The sequence below is a fragment of the Geospiza fortis genome, unplaced genomic scaffold (assembly GCF_000277835.1).
Source record: "Geospiza fortis unplaced genomic scaffold, GeoFor_1.0 scaffold114, whole genome shotgun sequence".
Classification (NCBI taxonomy): domain Eukaryota; kingdom Metazoa; phylum Chordata; class Aves; order Passeriformes; family Thraupidae; genus Geospiza; species Geospiza fortis.
Genome location: NW_005054383.1, coordinates 1,527,311 through 1,532,186, shown reverse-complemented (window position 1 = coordinate 1,532,186; position 4,876 = coordinate 1,527,311). Strand labels below are relative to the sequence as shown.

The 4,876-nt window shown below is 55.8% G+C and overlaps 1 long non-coding RNA gene across 1 annotated transcript in view; it reads right to left on the bottom strand.

Annotated features, from left to right (window-relative positions):
• Window positions 1-4,876, bottom strand: part of LOC115948360 — an 18,606-nt gene that overhangs the window by 12,275 nt on the left and 1,455 nt on the right. The window contains exon 2 of the long non-coding RNA XR_004082176.1: window positions 3,135-3,269. This is a non-coding gene — a long non-coding RNA (uncharacterized LOC115948360). The remainder of the gene's footprint in view (window positions 1-3,134; window positions 3,270-4,876) is intronic.

Genomic DNA, 4,876 nt, shown 5'->3' with positions numbered 1-4,876 from the left:
GGCGGGCGGGGAGGGAAGGGCAGGGAGCAGGGGATGGCAGGGGAGGGCAGGGATGGCAGGGATGGAGCAGGGGATGGAGCCGGGCTGCCCAGAGCTGTTTACTCAGCTGCTGCAAAGCTGCTCATCGTTCTTAGCTCCCCGTAAGCCAAGGGTCCTAACCCCCCTTGGGGCGTGTTCAGGCAGGGCAGGAATTTAGTTCAAGGGATATCAAGCCAGGGTTTAGATGGTGTTTGATCTACTTTGTGTCTGCTGAGGCATCCCAAGGAGCACTGCTGGGGGACACAAGCTCTGCAGGGCAGGGAACTGAGGGAGAACCAAGAGCCCCTGTCCCAGCTGAGCAGCTGGGGGTGGGTTTGGAGAGGGGAGGCTGCATTCAGGCCCCTCTGAACAAGGGGCTCCAAAGAGTGCCTCAAAGCTGGCAGTTCCTCCTCAATCCCACTGCAAGGTGAAGGTGTAAGCAAGTGGATGCAACCTGACCCAAGGCAGCCACTACCTCCCTGGCAAAGCATTCCTTCACAGAGCTCACACACGTGGGACTTGGCCATCAGCTCAGCCCAAGCGACAGAAAGCTTCAATGACTGCAGGTTTTACCCTCAGAATCTCCTCGTGAGGCAAGGGAAGCTTCCTGGGAGCTGGGGCTCCGCACTGCCAGGCTCAGGGGGTGCTGCCTGCCCTGCCCTGGGCACAGGGCTCATGCAGGAGCCCCACACACTCACACCCAGGGCTGCTGTCTGTAAAGAGGGAAAGGTCAGTCCCACATCTGCCACCTCAGATCTGACCTGGAGCAGGAGATCTATGTGTGGCAGCAGCTCCCCTGTGAGTGAGAGGAGACCCCAAACCATGGTGAGACCCACTGGCTGCCTCTGCTGGCAGAACTCCACAGGCCACAGTGGGTTTTTATACAAAAACATTTATCCTCACAGGCTTAGGTGAGGAGCTGAGGAGGTGGTGAGGAGCTGTCCCTGAGAAATCATCCCTGATGCCCCAAGGGCTGGAGCCCCTCTGGAGCCAGGCTGGCAGAGCTGGGGGTGCTCACCTGGAGAGGAGAAGGCTCCAGGGACACCTCAGAGCCCCTGCCAGGGCCTGAAGGGGCTCCAGGAGAGCTGGAGAGGGACTGGGGACAAGGGATGGAGGGACAGGACACAGGGAATGGCTCCCACTGCCAGAGGGCAGGGCTGGATGGGATATTGGGAATTGGGAATTGTTCCCTGTGAGGGTGGGCAGGCCCTGGCACAGGGTGCCCAGAGCAGCTGGGGCTGCCCCTGGATCCCTGGCAGTGCCCAAGGCCAGGCTGGGCAGGGCTTGGAGCAGCCTGGGACAGTGGGAGGTGTCCCTGCCATGGCAGGGGTGGGATGGGATGAGCTTTAAGGTCCCTTCCAACCCAAACCACTCTGGGATTCTATGAATCACTCCAGACAGAACAGGACAGACCAAGCTACTGCAGCTGCACCTGTGCAGGAGTCTGGGATGTGATCCCAGCAGCAGCACAGAGGAGACTGCTCTGCTGTGCACCTACAGGACAGGAAGGAGCCAAGCCTGGGAGCAGCACACAAGTGACACACTCAGAGCACAGGACAAGGGCTCCAGGCCATGGACATCTCTGAGGGCCCTGAACAGCAGCCAGTGCCCTGCTGCCCTCCTGGCTTCCCTCCAGAGCATCAGCACCCAGCTCCTCCCTGCACTGCCTGTCCCAGCCTGTCCTTCTCTGGCACTGGATGGACTGGGAATTTCTCAGGGAAGAAGCACAGGCTGCCCAGACAGGTATAAATAAAATGCTGCAGCACTGCACAGAAGTGAGAACTAGCACAAAGCTCTGCTTCAAAGTGCAAGTGTTTCCCTGGGCTGTGTACTCTGGGTGTTTATTTCCAGGAAATCTTTCATGGACTCCATGAGAATGGAAAAGCCAAAGGCAAGGAAAGGCAAGGTTTGAGCTGTTCCCTCTGAGGGAGCAGCACCTCTCCTGGGGTTAGAGGTGTATCCCTGGAGACCTTCTGCTGTACTCAGCCACTCCCAGTTTTCAGACCATTCCCTTCTGTATCAGAGCTTTGTTCCAGGGTGGAGCAATGGCACTTTGGAATGGATCCTTTTGCCTGTTCCATGTTCCCTTGCTGTGGAGCACTTTGTGTAGCTCTGGCTCTGACACCTGGATCCCCTGTGTCCAGCAAAAGGTGCTTCAGGAAATCTTCTGGCTCTACCAACCCCTCTTTATCCTAAAAGGTGAAATATTTCCAGCAGGATCAGTGGTCCAGGATGAAAGCAGACAGGTCTGCAGCTGTGCAGAGCCCACACTGTGAGAGGCACCAACACTCCAGGCTGTGCCAGTGCTATGCTGGTGAACGATCATGGCTGAACTGAAAGGGGAAAATCCTCCCCAAACAAGCAAAAAGGTGCAAAAAGAGCCTGAGAAGGGAGACAGTGCCAACTGCAGGAGTTGCTAAGTGTGATGAAAAGAGACAAAAAGCCTTTGTCTGCACTGCACAGTGTTGGATGGCCACCTTTTCTGCTCCTACATGCTCTGGAGTCTCTTACATAAGCACAGGATCTGCAATGTTCCATCCAGCAGGAGCAAAAATAGAGTTCTGCCTCCGCCTGCCATTGCTGCAGTGGGGGCGAGCAGGGGAACAGCCCCTCCCAGCTCCTGCCACACTGGGATCCTCCACACTGAGCCTTCCCACGGAAATCAAAGGTCTTTGGTGCCACAGGGTACCTGGCCTTTCAGGCTCCCACTCAGGGCTTCAAAAAGTGATCACTGGGCTTTCCAAAGGAGGCAGCAAATTTGTTCAGATCCCCCCTTGCCCAGATCCCCCCTGTTCAGCCCTTCCAGATGTGCAGCTGCTGCCTGTGGCACCATTCCATGCACACATCTGGGCTGGGAATGCTGAGCACCCAAGTGAGAGCTCTGTAGGAAGGATTTGTAGTCTCATTCTTGCTTTCTGCAGCTTCCAGTGCTCACCCTAGACACACACCTGCCTAAAACTGTGCCTAAAAGACACTGGCTCAGGAAGAATCTGCCTGGGAATCAGGCCCAGCTCCACCTCCCAAGGTACTCCCCACATTTCTGGGGCTCCTAGAGAGGGAAGTCAAAGCTTTCTCCCCACAGCACTGCATTGCCAGAGAAGATGAGAAGGACTCACCCAAGCAGAGAGTGTTTGACATGTTTCTCCTCCAAGTGCTGCTGCAGGGATCTGCCTGAGGCTCCAAAGAACACTTCCAGTCCAAGGAAATGAAAACCTGCACCCAAGTGCCTGCACCAGGATCTTTGAGGAGACCTGTGGAGAATGACAAAACAACCCTGGTATGAGAAAATGAGGTGTTTCATCAGCATTGACAAACACCAGAAATAAAATGAGTGTGAAATGAGGGCTCTGCCTGTGTGGAAGTCTGGCTGGCTGCAGCACACACGGGTGCTGGCTGGCTGGGGACTGAGCTGCTGACTTCATCACTGACACCTCTGCAGGCACCTTGAAAAGGGTCCTAGAATAAATCTTATGAAATTGCCAGCAACATCATTATTTTTGAACCAGCCTTCTGTGAAGGAAGACTGAGATCAGCCATCAGGCTGGAGTTAGGAAGCTGGGCTGGACCACCTGCCACACTCCTTCAGCCCCACTGCCACCCCTGTGTGGAAGAGGCTTTACAGAGACTCCTGTGAGCCAGAGAGAAGCTTGATAAAAGAATCCATGTTTGCTCCTGGAAGAATTTCCTACCAAGGTCGTTGACATAGGAACCAAGAAAGAAAGAAGGATAAATAAGAGAAATCTGCAACTGCCTGTTCCAATGAGCACTGTGTTTGTCTTTCTTGACCAATGAGTAAAGTGTAAACTTAGGAGTTGTGTAAGAATGTATAAAAAGCATGCATGCTAAAATAAAAACAGGTTTGAAGCCTTCTGAAAATGGAATGTTGCTTTGCATTGTCCCTGTCTCAGCTGTGACACTCCTGCACACCAGGCTGGACACACACAGATGTCACCGGCAGCACATGGACAATGTGCTCTTCATTAGTGGCTCTGTGAGCAGCTAAATGAGAGCTGACACCTCATTGCAGGCACCTTCCTCAGAGCACTCTGCAACCTTTCCAGACCGTGTGAGGGCTGTTTCCCTGCACAGACACCTCCTCCAGACGGGGTTTGTTCGAGATGTTCTGACAAAACAGCCCGGCTGTCCCTAAGAACGCGAGGGGAGGGCTGACAGCGCTGCTTGTGCGCCTGAAAACCCCAGCGATGTTTTTGGGATGCCCGGACGGGGCGGGCCGGGAACGGCTCCGCGCTGCCCGCGCTCCCTCTGCTGGCACCGGAGCTCGGAACAGCCCGGGAACAGCCCCGGGAACAGCCTCGGGAACAGACCTGGGAACAGCCTCAGGAACAGCCCGGGAACAGACCTGGGAACAGACCCAGGAACAGACCGGGGAACAGACCGGGGAACAGCCTCAGGAACAGCCCGGGAACAGACCTGGGAACAGCCCCAGGAACAGCCCGGAACAGCCTCAGGAACAGCCTCGGGAATAGACCGTGAACAGACCTGGGAACAGACCTGGGAACAGACCTGGGAACAGCTTCTGGATACAGCTCTTGGAACAGACTTGGGACCAGCCCCGGAACAGCCTCGGGAACAGGCCTGGGAACAGCCTGGGAACAGAACAGCCTCTGGATACAGCTCTGGGAACAGACTTGGGAACAGACCTGGGAGCAGCCTCGGGAACAGCCTCGGGAAGAGACGTTGGAACAGAACAGCCCCTGGGAACAGCCCCGGGAACAGCTCTGGAACAGTCTCAGGAACAGCCTCTGGGAACAGCCTGGGAACGGAACAGTCTCCGGATACAGCCCTGGGAACAGCCCTGAGAACAGCCTCAGGAACAGACCTGGGAACAGCCTTTGGG